This window comes from Nycticebus coucang, chromosome 21, assembly GCF_027406575.1.
Source record: "Nycticebus coucang isolate mNycCou1 chromosome 21, mNycCou1.pri, whole genome shotgun sequence".
Lineage (NCBI taxonomy): Eukaryota > Metazoa > Chordata > Mammalia > Primates > Lorisidae > Nycticebus > Nycticebus coucang.
Genome location: NC_069800.1, coordinates 45,941,090 through 45,958,255, shown reverse-complemented (window position 1 = coordinate 45,958,255; position 17,166 = coordinate 45,941,090). Strand labels below are relative to the sequence as shown.

General features: G+C 43.7%; 1 non-coding gene across 1 annotated transcript; it reads left to right on the top strand.

Moving 5' to 3' along the window:
* The first annotated feature begins 617 nt into the window (after positions 1–617).
* On the top strand, positions 618–781 carry LOC128574337 (U1 spliceosomal RNA). The gene has a single exon (XR_008376711.1). It is a non-coding gene; the product is annotated as a U1 spliceosomal RNA (small nuclear RNA).
* The last annotated feature ends 16,385 nt before the right edge of the window (positions 782–17,166 follow it).

The window sequence follows — 17,166 nt, the reverse complement described above, 5'->3', positions numbered from 1 at the left end:
TCCCGCGTAATGACAGAGTGAAGTTTTTGCTTTTTGTTCACACTTTGGCAGGATAGAGGGTGAGTCTGGCTGTGGCTTTGTTAGCTGGTGATCCACTCTGGTACATCAGGGAGGCAGAACAGGATTCCGCTCCCTCTGGGGGTTTCTGAGCTCCCTCAGAACTGCCTTCCCCACTTCCCAGAAGGAATTGGTGGGCAGGGCCCTGCCACACCCTGCAGACCAACTCCCTGGGCCTCTTGACCTTGGAGTACAGAGCCCCAAGAGTTCCCTTCTTCCCAGGAGGGTCAGCTGGGGAGAGTATCTTGTTCTTTTCCTGCAACAGCTAAAACAGTGTCAAGAAAATAGCAGCTACTAGCACCCATGACCCCATGACCCACAGGTAGCTTTGTCTCTTTTTCTCCTTACAGACCATTTGGTCAGGGGAGCACCAACTTGCTGCTGGATTCTTTTGCTTCTTGCCCAGGAGTCCGAGCACAGCCAGCTGTCATGCCATCTTCCCCCAAGTCCCTCAGTTAATTATCCTCCCGCTGAGCCTCAGTATTCTCCTCTGTAATATGGAAAGAATGAGGGCAACCTGATATGACTGCAATAAAGATTAAATAAAATAAGGTATGGCAATACTTACCTGGCAGGGGAGAGACCGTGATCACGAAGGTGGTTTTCCCAGGGCGAGGCTTATCCATTGCACTCCGGATGTGCTGACCCCTGCGATTTCCCCAAATGTGGGAAACTCCACTGCATAATTTGTGGTAGTGGGGGACTGCGTTTGCACTTTCCCCTAAAACAAAAAAATAAATAAATGCAAAAAATAAGGCATGTCATTGATTATGGATTTTGATCAACAGACAATGCCTCAAGTGAACCAGGCACTTGAGAAATAATATTGATCATGCAGTTGGGTGCTGTCATTTTAAGGGTTCTTTTTGACATTGACATGTCACAGAGAAGACAGGTAACAAGCTTCATGGAAGGAAGGAAGAACCCGCCACATAGAGATATAAGAGAATATACTGTGAATGAGAAGTAGAAATAAAAACAAGGTTAAAAACTAGTATTTAATGTAATTAGTTTGATTTAAGCATTCCACGTTGTATATCAAATCATCACATTATACCCCATGAATGTTTACAGTTGTGATTTAATAAAAATTAAGTTAAAAAAGAAAGATTAGCACAAAACAATGATGGCAAAAAAATGAAACTAGTATTTAGTGTTTGCTATATGACTGTAAATGTGATAATACTTTTTACATAGGTTATTTCACATAATCCTTAAAAATAACCTCATGACATAGATACTGTTACAACCATTGTCTAGAGAAAGAAACTGAGGCACAAATAGATTAAGTAACTCACCTAAAGGCACGCAATTAATAATTGAAAGAGGTGGGATTCAAATCCCAGTCTTTCTGACACCAGAAACAGAGCTCTTATTCACAGAGTTAAATCACACGGCAGCTAAAACTGGGTCCAATCACCATCTCCTGCACAAAATCAGCACCTGAAGGACTCACATGTAACTGGGAAAACAAAAAGGAAGCTCAGTATCTGAGATTGCTTCACATTCTACCAGCCATCCCATGAACTGAGGTCAGTTCTGCAGAAGTTGGTGCAGAAGCAAGAAGCAGCCATTTGGGCAAGTGGGTTTGTGTCCTTGGCATCTCTTAGCTGCTATGAGCCTTGAGTCAAGTCAGTAGCTCTCTCTGAGTCTTCGTTTTTTGTATGGCCATATAGAGTCATGGTAAGAATTAAGGTAAGCTGTCTAATAAATCAGCCTGTGTGGATACACAATGCCAGGTATAGTGGTGAGTTACTTCAATACAAAGACCAAACAGGGCAATCTCCTTTGCCTGGCAAACTCACAGACCAGTCGGAGGAGGATGCTATTGTATGACAGAAGATGGAGCAACTAGCCCTATGTTAGGGGAGAGGAAGGTGTAGGCAGAGAAGATTACATACAAGAGGGGTCTTGGAGGATGAATAGGAGTTCTCCAGGTAGACAAGAAATGAAGAAGCACTTCCAGGGTAGTACCATAGATGTGAAAGTGCTTTGGAAGTGGTAAAAATGTGGCTGCATTTGCCTCAGTGACTGTCCAACACCATGTCATGGACAGACCAGCTTAGCCCATGCATCTGGGTTTAGAAACCCTCAGCCCCACCATTAGAGTCATTTCCATAGACCTCTACTGAAGTGATGGAATTTCTTTTATGCTCCATCCATGCCACCGGGGAGGCAGGTTATGCCGATTGGTTAAGCAGTAGACAGTTGCCATCAGTTAAGTCACAAAATCAGCTCAACCAGATGACTGTCATTACATTAACACACCAAGTAAATGACTAACCGACTGCTTGGCTTTTCAGCCAAGCATGCCATGACACTCTGCACAGATTGCAGATTGACTTAGCCACCTCTGTGCCTGAATCCCTTAGAAGGCATCCTCGGTGAGGTTTCCACATGAGCTATAAATGTGAGCAAAAGCAGAGGAAGAACCTAAGTGGCCCTTGGTTATGAAGCTGCATACGTGTCTAACACCCCAACACAGAGCTCTGTTTTTAACATGCAGGTACACCACCAACTAGTAAAGAAGCAAGGTCCAAAGAATTTTCAAGGAAGCAATGCAGCAATTTCTCTATACTTAGACCAACAGTCCTCAGCCAAGGTTTACTTTGCCCCCCTGGGAATTATGATAATGTCTAGAGATATTTTGGGTGGTCATAACCAGGGCGTGGTTACTAGAATCTAGTGGGTAAAAAGCAAGGATCTACAATGCACAGGATGTCCCTCACAACAAAGAGTTACTCAGCTCCAAACGCCAAGAGTGCTGATGTTGAGATTCCCTGCCTCCGAGAGAAACCAGGAAGGGGTAGGGAAAAGTGGGCTATATATCATATTTAACAACAGAGGCATGTAACATCTACATACCATTATTGAATTTACAAAGTGTTTGCTCATACGTTCTTTCATTTCACCTTTATGGTCCTCCTGAAGGATTGGTATTTTTATCCCATCTCATCAATGGGGTAACAGAAACCCAAGCAAAAAGCTTACCTGAGGCCATGTTTATAAATGGAGGGTCAGGATTCTAACGCTTCTTTGCTGACCTGTTTCCCTATCATGTTTCATTCAACCATGGCTGTTGACAATGTCATTTCCTCCTCAATGTAGATCAATAGGCAGTCACTCATTTGGAAGCAGTGTCTAAAAGACAGATTGGGTTAATTTCTAAATCTTTCTAATCCCTTTGAACATGGGATTCAGCAGAACAGGCACACTGCTTGGTGCATTTGTTTTGATAAGCATAGCTTTATTTTAATTATTCATGATAATACCAAGCTCACACTAGTCAATTACCCGGGTATATCTTGTCAAAATTACTATGCCTTGGAGAAGTCTCTAAACCACTGACCTCTTAAATCTTGGCTGAGAAGTGGGACAAAACCATGGTGGTAATTCTTGGTGGAAAATCATCTATTGCCCGGCCAATTAGCCAAGCCACGATGCTGAATGCTCTCTTCCTGGAGCATTCTACTGGTGCAAGAGTTTTCTTGTTGCATGAGGTTAATCAGCAAAGGCTGGCAGAGAGAGTGGAAAAGGCACGTCGACTGTGGGAAAACAGTCATCCAAAAATATCAGTGCAAGTCAAACAATTTCTCACTGACAGAAACATGTTGTGCAGTTCCTGTCTAGATCCCACAGCTCGTTTGTACAAAGCACAGAACTAAAGAGCGTTCACATTAGTCATCTGGGCCCTACCCATCATCAGGGCTCAGGCAAACCTCCCAAATCTATCTAAAGACTTCTCACTAGGAATCCTGACGATTAACCTGAGCCTGAAGGCCAGTAAAAGATGCACGGAAAGACAATAACAATTGGAAGAAATCAAAAAGTATTCTTATATTGCTATATGGATAAAGATAATTCTTCATCAATGTAAGTATTACAGTTTTCAGTGATTGTTAGAATTATTATTGTACGTGGCGGCTGCTTGAGAGCAATGTATTCATCTGGCAGAAATGACAGAAATCACAGACTGAGAAACACAGGAAATAGGTGTGTTCCTGATAATATGTGTGAATGAAAATTTTCAACGACCTATTTATGACTTTGATTTCTGGCAGTGAATTTTGACATTAAGTAATACAGGGGGACAAGGTGGAGTAGGCAGAGACCACTGGAATTGAAAGGCAGGTAAGATATTGGGGTCTTCCATCAATTTTCTGTAACTTAGCAAGTCACTGGCAGGACTGAGCCCCGCCCACACTCTGTCGCCCACAGCTGTGATCCGACACCCACCAAGGCACCATGAGCTTGGTTTTTCTTCCCTCCATGTACTACTTTCCCCTACTTCTCTGTTTTCTGGGATCAAACAAAAAAGTCTGCATGCAAGTCCTCATCTCGGAGGATGTGAACTAAGACCTCCACCCTCTGACAAAACAGTGAGCAGAATTCTAAATCTCCTTGGGGGTCAAAGGTATAGAAACGTGTCTGATGGACCAGGGTGACTGGGCGCAGCGCCAGGTGGCAGGGAGGAGCCATGGGTTGCAGAGCAGATGTTGAGAGGGAAGAGAGGCTGCGAAGAGGCCAACCCAGCCTTGACGGCCCAAAGGATGGAAGGAGTTTGGTTTCGTGTACGTGGAGGCAGCTACATCCAGCCTTTCCCTTGACCAATGAGGCACCTGCCCAGGGCTCTGTACTCCTTTCCAGTTTCCCTTGAGGGAATTGGCTCTCTCCATTTCTCAGTGGGAGAGTGATTAGAGGTGGTCACTTCACAGCTGAGAAGCCAAAGAGAAATGATCTTCCTCCTTCCAGCCCTGTCTAGTCAGGAGTAGAGTGGGCTCGTGAAGAGGAGAAGGCTGACACCCACCCTGTTCTCTGTGGTGAAGGGGAGAAGGCTGACACCCACCCTGTTCTCTGGGAGAACAAGGAAGAGATGGAAGGAAACGGCAAGAACCAGTCATTGCTACAGAGCTCCGGGGGTCCCCCCAGGCCCTTCTTGCCATAAGAAGGTTGCTGGGCTTCCTGACAAAGCCTAGTCTCTGACCGCTACAATTCATATCCTTCCAATGGATTTTCTTAGGCCTATAGTTAGTAAAAGCTGATATTTGTTGTTTATAACCTGGAACCTTTATTATTATTTGCAATATATGAGCACTTTGGGTAGAAATCAGTTTGGATTTTGGTGGGGAAAGGAAATAGGGAGGGATCACTCTCTTCAGTGAGAGATCACTGAAAATTATCTAAATCTAAGGATACAAACTGTGAAATATTTTTGGAACCCAGACATTTTTGCAATGAGATACCCATGGAATGAGCATACACCAGCAGGAGGAAGAGTTCTTTGTCCCTCTCGCCTCTGGGAACCATCGTTACCTGGGTAGTGAGAGAAGACGCACCTGGAAAAGGCTGGGAGCAGAGAGATGGCCCCAACAGAGCCACTAGGTTACAAAGCCCTGGTGCTGCTAACCACACCATCCAGCTGAGCTTCACAAAGTACAGAAGAGTTATTTTTCTCACTCTGCAAAAATGACAATAACATCAGAGCCAGGTACACCAACCTAGTGTTGGAATCCACATGTGAAACATCTCCTCCTAGGCATGGCGTTGCTGGTAACATCCTCAGGTAATCTGTGTGACCCCGTAATACGTGTGAATGTAAACTTAGTCATCCCAGTTTGGCTGGCAGGAGAGAGCATGGCAATGACTCGTGAACACGCACAAGCTTCTCTAGAAAGTCCCCCAAGCCGTTTGGAAAGCAGAAGCTCGGAAGAAACTGACCTTCCAACAGTCAAATAGGTTGGTGTTTGGAGCTTCCCATCTCTTTACTGCAACTGCAGCCCATGGGCCAGCCAAGGCAGAGCATTCTGGGCCAATCCCAAAGGCAGAGCTCATGGTTAAATTGCCTTGCCTCCTTGAAATTCAGTTTCCTGTTCTGTAAATTGTATCACTACCTATCTCATTAGGTAACTGAGAAGCTTCAGGGAGATGACATCTGTATTTCTGTTATGTTATAGATATATGTAAAATATAAATGTCTGGTACATGTGTGATTAGAGCCTTGTCTCACATGTACATCAAAGTAAATCTTAAATAAACAGAAGATTTGTATTAAAGGAGGAAATTCAAGCTCAGAAAGACAGGGCTGAGAATGCTATGACTCTGACACCTGCCACTTCAAGGTCTCCAGGCTCAGCCAAAGGACAGTAAGAGCTGGAAGCAACCCATCTTCCATGGATGCTCCTTTTTTCTCCTTCCCAAAGCTGTGGTCTCATTCAAAGAGGATGCTCTCTTCTGAAAAGGGAAGCCTGTTCCACTATCAAGGTTAAATAAGGAGCTGTGTGCCAAATCCACCGAGAAGCTCTAAATTCAATCTACAGCACAAAACTGAAATCAATATTGATGTCATGACAGAATTCACTAAGAATAAATGTAAAGAAATAAATCTCAAAAAATATTGATAGATCTAACCATAAAAATTAAAAATCAGACAAGAAACTGAGAAAAATATTTCCAATAAATGTGATAAAGATTTAGTTCCCTTAAGGTTTTCTTATGGGCAAGATCACTCTTAAGAACAGTGAGAAGACAAATGCTGATTTGGGGAAATGTGATCCAAGAACAGACTGAGAAAGTTCACGTAAGAACGTTCAGCAGGCACGAGTGTTGTCCACCTGCAATGTAACCCCAGCTCCTGGGGAGCGGGGCCAGGGAGGGCACTTCAGGCCGTGAGTTCGAGGCTATAGTGCGTTATCATCACACTCGTGAGTAGCCACTGACCTCCAGCCTGGGTAACATGTGAGATTTTGTCTGTTATAAAAAAAAAAAAAAAAGAAGGAGGAGGAAAAGGAAAAGCAGAAGGAGAAAGAGAAGAACTATAAATGGCAAATAAAGAAGATTTTAAAGTTTCATCCTACATGGAGCTGGAACATATTCTTCTTAGTAAAGTATCTCAAGAAGAAGAAAAAGTACCCAATGTACTCAGCCCCACTATGAGACTAATTTAGGGTTTTCACATGAAAGCTATAACCCAGTTACAACCTAAGAATAGGGGGAAGGGGGAAAGGGAGGGGAGGGAGGGGGGAGGGGGGTAGAGAGAGGGGGATTGGTGGGATTACACCTGCGGTGCATCTTACAAGGGTATATGTGAAACTTGGTAAACGGCCTGTGAAGCTAGTGAATGATGCCCCATGATCATATCAATGTACACAGCTATGATTTAATAAAAAAAATAAAAATAAATAAATAAATAAATAAAGTTTCATCCTACAAATAAATGAAGAAATGTGAGTGAGAAGAGCAATGTGATTTCATTTGTAATCTGTTAAATTTGCAAAGATTAAGGAAAACTCAATATTGGGACAGTTAAGCAAGCTAGACGCACACACATTACAGGTGGGAGTACAAATTAGTACAAGTTCCCAAAGGGTAATTGGGCAATCTGTATCAAGGATGTTGAAAATTATTCATACCCACTTAAAGATTTCATCCTAAGGCAACAATTGAAAATGCAGACAAATATTTATATACAAAGTGTTCATCATGATATTACTTATAGTGACAAACAAAATATGGATGCACCTGCCTGGGCCACCACAGGGAAGGGGGTAAATAGCATACGCTTCTTCCATACTGTGGAATATTATGAAGTCATTAAAGTACATACTTTGGAAGACAAATTATAAAGCAGGTTACAAAACAATATATCATACGATCATGCTGTGTAAAACTGAAATTATATTTATGCATATTTTATAGACATAGGAAAAGGATTGATGCATTGTACTCTGAAATGTTTGCTGTGGTTTCCCTGGGAGGTGGAATCATAAATTTCACAGGACAACATATTCTACCGGGGTCAATCTTAACAGCAAGAAACAAGACAACCATACGTGGACCTAGTTAGATCGAAACTCAGAGCCTTCCAAATACAGAATTCTTTCTTAATGAGACCCTAATACTCATGAGATTGTAATATTTGGGATACAGAAATTTCAGAATGAATAAAGGAATGTGAGAGTAGAGATGAGGGAGATTTTTAAATCAACACAGAAAATGCTGCATAGTCTTGAAAAAACACTACAGGTAATTTGCTAGAAAAATCACAATGTTATTAAAGAACAAACCTAATTCAATAAATATTAGAAAATATGAAAATGCTGATTCTGATGGAAGTTCTAGTTAGTACAAAAAGGACAAAAATAAGTGGTTGACTACTGCACATAAAAAAATCAAAATAGGTATTATTTGCAAATATTATTATTATTATAAAATTAGAAAAAGTAATATAAGAATGTGAAAAACTAATGATTGAACTTATTATATCTTGTTACATGATAAGATATGAAATAAATAATGTACGTCTGTGGCTTTTCCAGAAATTAAATGAAAAATATCCAATTCATAGTGACAAGATAATTGAAAATGACATTCAGTGTTCAACAGATCTTCTAAGAGAGTCCTTCCTGACCACGGGTAGTTATGCTTAGTGTCCGGTGATGTGCTGTTTCCTCTAACCCTAAACTCCATATCCTGGCTGTTTTAGGAACTTTAGGGGTGACATTCCCATCTGAAACATAATGAAAGATATCAGGAGTTTGCCTACATTTCCTATTTGGTTAAACTCAAGCTTTTATTTTTCCCTCAATGAAATTCCAGGTTAACAGAATTTGAACACTTGAAAATCAGTCATTGCTTTAGTTAGATCTTAAGTACCTATGAGTGGTAGCTCTCTAGAACATAGGAATTGGTCACCCAGGCTCTTCTGTGTTTGCAAAGCCAATGACCTATTCCAAGAGATTGTCAAGGCGATGATGACACTGTCAAAACTTGCTCTTCTATCTGTGGCTGAAAATTGTTTGGGGGCATTTTTTGTGGGGTGCACCCTGAATTGAGAGACATTAAAATATATAAGGTAGGGGAGTAAGCACCTTAGAACCAAGGAAAGGGGGTTATCCGAGAAATTTTGTGAACACAGTCGGCTTATTTCTAAGTCTCTGTATGGAAGAACGGCCAGTCGGATTTAGATGCATCTCCCACACCAGCGATGAGGATATTTTGTGATAAAGATGGCAGTGGTGACGTTAATGATGCTGGTGACAATGAAGGGAATGGACAGTGAGCAGGTCAAGATGAGTAGAAATGGTAAAATAAGGGGCAGTGGGATGGCATGGGGACAATGAAGAGGATAAAATGTCCTCTGAAAAAACCCGAAAGGAAGGAAAAGCCCTCCAGATTCCTCTGTTCTCCCCGTTAAGCTAACATGGGTACATCTAAAGGAAGTTTTAAGCTTCTAGGATGTTTCCCAAGTCTCTAGAGTAACATTCTCAAATCAGAGTCCCCTCGCCCCAGATTACCCACAAATGCTTGCTACTCGACCTTCCTGAAAGAGGATCCGATTCCAGTGCTGGTAAATGCCAGTAGGTCTTGTGACTTGTCTTACCCTTGGTCTCAGTTATATCTACCAGTGCTGAATATAAAAGTGAGTCAATATCAAGTCAGGTCACTTTCAGAGACATTGAATACAAAAAAAGCTTCAAAGCCATGTGCAGAACTCAGATGCAGGTGATGGGGAGGAAGGACACAGAGATTTCTTGACCTTCATTTGACACATAGATTTAAGCCCTGCCCTCTGTATTTAGTGTATATTTTCTCATGGAATTCATCCAGCAACCCCATATGATAATACACAAATCTCCCCATTTTACAGATGGGGAAATCAAGACTCACAGCATCTCTTACTTAACCGTACACCATGGAGGCAGGAACCAAGATTATTTGCACACCACTCTATGCCCAGGGTCTAGCCTGTAGCTAGCACATAGTAGGTACTCAATGACTAATCATTAAATCAAAGATTGCAAACCATGGACACCAAGTGACGAATGGCAGAGCAGGACCCTCTGCTATTTTTCCCGTACTGTGTTGGGGATTTTAAATTTCCTTGGGTTTTTGAAGGCAATCAAACCAAATTTTTTTTAGTGCTCCCGGCTTTCTCTAGAAGCATCTTGGGATGTTTTAGGGGGAAAGGCAAATGGGGAAGTGCGGGAGCAACCCCAGACAGGACTGAGGTCCCCACAAATATTCCCCATGGGCCTCATTACACATTTGAGCAAACATTACCTTCACTTACAGCTAAATTTCCTGTTTGCTTGGCTGATCAATTCCTCATCAAATTTTAATGCAAGGTTCAAACCGTCTGTGGTGTTTTAATTAGGCCTAAGATTGCGAAGTGTCTGAGGCAGAGCTGAGCCTCATCCAAATCCCCTCTTCCCGGCGCGGTGTTGCCAGGAGAGGTGGGGGAGCCAAGCAGAACTGTGCTGGGCCAGCGCCAGGCACAGCAGACCCAGTTGCTAGGCGCACTGTGCTCTCTAGTGGTGGCAGATCTGCAGAGAAATGGGCTGGGCACCCCCAGAGGCTCAGAGCCCTCTCCTGATTCCTCCCAGCCCCTGAGAATGTACGACCTGCCCTGCCTCTTAAGTCTTCTTCCTCTCTCTCCCTTTCCTACAAAACAGAACTTCCCAGTGGCTTGATGAAACTGACAAACTCTGACCAACACATGTGTGCCTGGTTCTGTGCTAGAAGGTGGGGCAGAGAGAAGGTGGCATAGGACCTGCCTTCAAGTGGCTCATAATGGAGAAAACAGGTGTGCATACAATTCAGCAGGATGGGCAATCTGGCTGAGATATACATGAGGCACTGGTGGTGACTGCCATGGGACAGGCCCATGTCCAGGTTACAGGAAGGTCTGGCAGGCCTCCAGAACATCAGTAACCAAAGTGGTTCTTTTCACAGCCAGAATGTGAGCCAGATAGTTGGGACAGGAGTTATTGACAGATATCGATTCACATAGATCAGTGGATTGATCTTGCTACCTGGCATCCTCCCTCCCTTCACACCCCTATTACCCCAAGGGACCCTCTACTCTGCCCAGGTCCTCAGGATGGTTGCCCTGAAGCTTTGCTCCTGACCCTCAAAAAACAGATTAGATAACTGCCCAGAATCCCTGCCCCTCGGGAGGCCTCTCTCCTTGTCCAACCTGGGTCACTTTAGGATATCCAATGCCCATTACCATGTTCAAGGCTCTGAGAAGTTCTGCAGAAAGGGAAGCTGAGTCATTTTGCATAACCCTGTACTCTCCAAAGCTCATTTGTACTCAGAAAACTAGTTAATATCTCCCCCCATCACTGATGTTTTCTGAAATTATGTCCCACACAGTAAGACCTACACCTGGGCAGGACATGCCACACTTTCCAAAGGACAGGATGAGGTGAGTCACAGTGTCCAAAATGATAGCTATTAGTATGTCTAACTGACTTTTAATTTTGCATCCAGACACTTTCAGTCCTGACAGCAAAGACATGATGTGATAAAGGATAATGCTCAGAGACCAGACAGGAAAGGCTGCCCCAAGTTCTACAGCAGCAGTGAGAGGAAATTGAGGCCTATTCAAAAAGATTCGTGCATTGATACGCTTGTTAGATTTAGGGAAGAAAATGGTGACATGCATGTTTGTTTGAAATCACCAATGTTTCTAAGGCATTTACTAATAAAAGCATGTAATTAGCTGATTGCAGTGGTTTACAAACTTGGCTGAGCAGGCAGATCACCTGGGGCATTTGTTAATTGTGCCAATTCCTGGGCTTTAGCCCTCAGTGTTCAGATTCCATAGAACCGCCATATTGTTGATGCTGCCAGATGTAGGCACCCACTTGAAAATGATTGCTACAGTCCACCATTTCCTTTATGTTCCATGAAACACCAGTTCCACAGGAAACTAAGATTCTTTACCCAAAAAAGTTCCATGTAAATGTTGAGCTAATGGTGTGTCCGAGATGTTTGACCAAGATTAGAGATGGAGACAGTATCGCTTCTCGGCCTTTTGGCTAAGATCAAGTGAGATGGAGATAGAAGTAGAGATAGGGACAGTCATCCCATTTGATCCGCACCCTCATTCCTAATGAGATTCCCTCCCACTTTCTGGACAAGAAGCTAAGGTATAGAGAGAATGAGAGCTTGCCCATGGCCACACAATAAATAATAATGCCATCCCTGGAGTGGCCAAAGGTGACAGCCCTCTGATGGCCGGTCAGATGGCGGTGTCATTCACTGAGATAGAAATAGGAAATGGAGCTATTATGAGGACAAAAGGAAGAAGTTTGTGTTTGGGGCTTCAGGAACACTGCTGAGGTGTTGTGTGTGATATCCAGGTGGAAATGTTTTCCAGGCATTAAACAGATGAGGCTACAGACCATTACATGCCTAGGTATATAGCCCAAAGAAATGAAAACAGGGGTCCAGACAAAAACGTGTACACAAATGTTCAAAGAAGCACTATTCGTAACAGCCCAAAGGTAAAAACAACACAAATTTTCAAACACTAACGAATGAATAAAGACAATGTGGTCTATGCACACAATGAAATGTTATTCAGCCATGAAACGGGATGAAATGCTGATGCATGCTGCAACTAGTATCAGTGGCTTGTAAATGTCAATGAGCCTTTAAAACATCATGCTGCATGTAGTCCCATGTATGTGAAATGGGACCGTACATATGTACGGTCTCATGTATGTGAATTGCCCAGAATAGGCGAACCCACAGAGACAGAAAACAGACCAGTGTTTGCCAGGGACAAGGAGCTGGGGTGGGGGAGTGGGGCGCGGCTGCTTATGGAGCACAGGGTTTCCTTGGGGGGTAGTTAAAAATTTCTGGAACAGACAGTGATGATGGTTGTAGAACATTGTGAATGTACTTGATGTCGTTGAACTGTTGGCTTTAAAAAGGTAAACTTTATGTTCTATATGTTTTATACAAAAAAAAAAAAACTTCTATACCTGGAAGTTACAAGGTCAAATGTAAATGGGAAAAGGCAGCGGGGGAAGGGCAGAGCCAGCAAAAGCAGACATCGCCCTTGATATAAAATACAGTCTGGTTCTGATCTAGGAAGAGAAACTGTGTTATTACTGCTTCATATAAGGTGTGGGGAGAGAATGAGTAGATTCACCTGACCTGCAGTCAATCAATTTGCCCTCTCTGCGCTTACATTCCAGTGTCCAGCCCACTTAAAGCCAGGGAACATCTGCTGACCAATCAATTTCTCTTTCCTCTTCCCCTCCTCCTAAATAGCTCCTGCAAAGACTGGAGTACCATCCTGTCCAGTCCATGGGGGAGCTCTGTCAATTTCACCTCCAAAATGCATTTCCAATCCACCCACCTCTTCCCTTCTCTATTGCCTCCGCTCTCAATCAAGCCACTCTCCTCTCTCACCTGGAGGACGACAGCCTCCTCTGGGGTCCCCTGGCTGCATTCCCGTGTCCTGCCACCATCCTTCTGAGCACAGTAGCCACAGAAGCCTTCTCCCCTAAAATGGAAACTGTTGTGTTACTGTCTCTGCTTAGAAACACTCAGTGATTTCTTTATGCACTTAGAATCCCATGTCCCAAATCTGCCTCCCTCTTTCTTCCTAACATATACACATAAGCCTTTTTAGGGCCCAATCTAAGAGCAAACTTATTGCAAAGAGGTAATATTACCCACTACCTGCTTCTCAGCCTGGCTGGAGCTGCAAGTCCAGAGGAAAGAGTCTGCAGACCTCCCGTGGTCAGCACACATCCTGGCTGTGTGTATTCATCTGCTAGGTCTACTGTAACAAAGCACCACAGACTGGGGTCAAAACAACAGGAATTTATGTTCCTGCAATTCTAGAGGCTTCCAAGTTCAAGATTAAAGTATCTGCATGTTGGTTTCTTCTGAGACCTCTCCCCTTGGTTTGCAGATGGCATCTTCGCCCTGAGTCTCCACACGGGTCTTCCCTCTGTATATACCTCTGTCCAGATTTCCTCTTCTTTTAAGGATGCCAGTCGGAGTGGAGCAGTCTTAGGCCTCATCCTAAGACCTCATTTTAACTTAATCACCTCTCTCAAAGCTCTGTCTCCAGATAGAGTCCCATTTTGAGGTGCTGGGAGTTGGAACTTCAACCTACGGCTTTGGAGGGAACACAATTAGCCCATAACGGTCTGCAGTACAACTCCCTCAACCTCTCCGAGCCTACACTGTCCCCACAGATGGACCCTGCCCACCCCTCCAAGTGATAAAGATCAGAGGCCCAGCTTGGAGCCCAGCTCGGAGTCAGCACTTGATCCAAGGGGACTTCTGTCCCGGACCCTTGTGCCTGCAGGTCCCCTTGTGATGAGACATTTGGGAAAGGCAGACCCAGAGACCAGAGACCCACAGAGCACACCGCCAGCTTCAAAGGGTTAAAGCAGCCAACGGACTTATCGACTGGCACTTCTTGGCGGCCCAGGGAAGCGTGACTGATTGGAAGCCTGTTTGAAGGAGGAGCCGCTTTGTGAGCCTGAAATAAATAAGGGCCTGTCAATAGCTCAGATCCCCTCGCATTGACGAAGTCTGCAGTCTCAATAGGCAATTAACACTTTACGGGGGCCATTACCCAGCGGCCTCTTGGCGTTTTACTGCACATTTTCTGCCATCGGCTCTGGTATTGAAGCTTCTAAATAAAAACATAAAAATGAGCTAGAACAGCCCAGCGCCTTGCCTGACTGGAGCCATAGTGCTCACACGCAGCAAAAGATATCGCATTTCCTCTCTCCTTCCTGTTGTGCTCTAACTCCCCTGCCTCCCCAGTCCTGCATACAGGGTGTGCACACGAGTGTGCGCAAACACAAGCACGCATGCACATGGGCCATCTTCTGCATGTATCACAGGAGGCATCAGAGCGTGCCTGATGGGAGGAGGGGGTGGTCTGGACTGAGGTTTAAAACCTGGCTCCAACACCAATTCCTATTTACATGAATTGTTAAGCCTCAGTGTCTTCATCTGCGAAATGGGAATAAGAACAGAAGGAATTTCCCAGAACCGTTGTGAAGATCAGATGTTTTTAGCACAATGCCTGCTACATAACAGGACTTCAATAAAGTTAAAGGGATCAATACTGTCGCTTAATAGCAAGAGAAGAATGTCCACCGAGCTTGCTGCAACCGCACAGACCTTCCAAAAGACCAAAGCAGCTCTGCCTCTGCTCCTGTCCTTGTGTTTCTGCCCCCGCCAGTGACTTGACTGAGCAAGGCTTGGGCTCACTGAGCCAAGGGCTTTAACATATAAAGCCCTTATTGTCCCATTTTTTGGTGGGGGGATCCAACCAAGATAAGTAATATTTAATGGGATACTTTAAAAGCCAAAATGAATGCCTAACTATCCAAAATTCACATAAAGACAGCAGTAGTAATTTGAGGTAGTCTCAGAGCTAAGTGTGGAGTTAGAGACTCAAGAGAATAAGTTGCTTAGCATAATAAAGAAGAAAAATTGTGAATTTTTTGAAAAAATTAAGAAAGGGGAGAGATGAATCAGGACATGGAAGTGTTAAGTGTTCATCTTAATTGGAGACTGGGAACTACAAGGAGATGTAGCCAGAGAAAATTCACATTGTTGCAGTGGTCAAAGAACTCTCTAGAATAAGTATCATAATCTGCAATTGTTTATGTGATACACATTACATATTTCTCCTATGTCCCTGCCCCCTAAGGATCTCTAGGCAGGTAAAATCATCTCCATTTGCACAGTTGACAAGGGCAAAAGATTTTGGTGTGTGGTTGGCAGAATAATAGCCTCCCAAGGATATTCACATCCTAATCCTCAGAACCTGTGACTATGTTTTAAGTTACATGGCAAAAGGGAAATTAAGGTTGCAGGCGTAACTAAAGAAGATTATCCTAGATTGTGTAGATGGACTCAAGTTCATCATAAGGTCCCCAAACGGGGAGAAGGTAGCCAAAGAGTCAGAACTAGAGGAATGGCATGATGAGAAAGATTTGCTGGACTTTCAGGTGGAAGGGCCACTGAGCCACAGAATGTGATCTGCCTCTAGAAGCTGGAAAAGGCAAGAAGTGGATTCTCCTCCTCAGCCTGCAGAAGGAACACGGCCCGACCAACCCACCTTGGTTTTAGCCCCCTAAGATCCATTTCAGACTTCTGGTTTCCAAAACTGTAGGATAATAAATTTACATTGTTTTCAGCAACCAAGTATGGGATAGGCACACTTGTCACAGCAGCAATGGGAATCCAATACAGATTTTGGTACTTGAAAGTGGATATGCTGCTTTAACGTCTAAAAACGTAGAGGTGTCTCTTGGGAGACAAGCTATAGGGAGCAGAGGGACAAGAGTAGGTACCAGCAGACGGTAGTGCAGAAGGGAAGTACAGAGGCCAGCCTGAGAAAATGGAAGCCCCACAGTAAGAGCCTGTTTGGAGTAAGTCACAAGGTCCTCTGGTAGTCATCCAGGAAAACTCTTCCCAAGAGCTAGGATCTTCAAAATCGCTTCCATACTGAGCACAGAGAGGTTTCATTCTCTGATTTCAGGGTTTGCTGCTTCAGTACAGGACAAGACAAGCTGGACTCTGGACTCCCATTGTACATGCCCCACGAGGTATAGTGTAGCCCAGCTCAGAGGCAGTGGGAAAAGGGTTAACCTCCTGTCTGACTAACCCAGGTGTCCTCCCGTCTCTCTGTGGGGCAGAAATCAATGAAGCCTGTTTCATCCAAGTAAAAATAAATCTTAATCACCTTTGTAAAGAAGGAGACGATAAGCAGGCAGTGCTCTAAACGATGACTCCCCTATTTAACAACTGTTAAGTGCTATTTCTTGAATGATACCAAAGGTGACATCACATTTCATGTTATAAGGTGAGCATCATACGCTGATCCTTAGGGAGCAATTGAGAGGAGGGAGGAAAGTAAATGAAGGCTTATAAAAATATTCCAAAAATGTATTGAAAGAGATTGTAATCAGTGTAATTGGCTTATTGTACCCTCAATGAATCCCCAACAATAAAAAAAAAAAAAAAAGAAAGAAAGAAAAAAAAAGAAAGAGATCTTTGAATGTGTGAGGCGTGTAAGAATGAGGATGCCAGCAACACATCTTTAGCCTGGGGATGGGGAGAGATGCTGACGTCAGAAGGTATACACAGCGACCCCCACAGTTCTCCATCATCGTGTCCCAGGCTTGGGGACTCTGCAACTGACCTGTGAGGCCACAAGAAACCATAAATCTTCTCTGTCCACCTGCCTTCTCTTTTCTCTTACTTCCACATCTGCTAGGCTTTCCTTAAAGCCTTGATAGCACAACTTCCAACTTTCTTCACCTCTGCTACTGA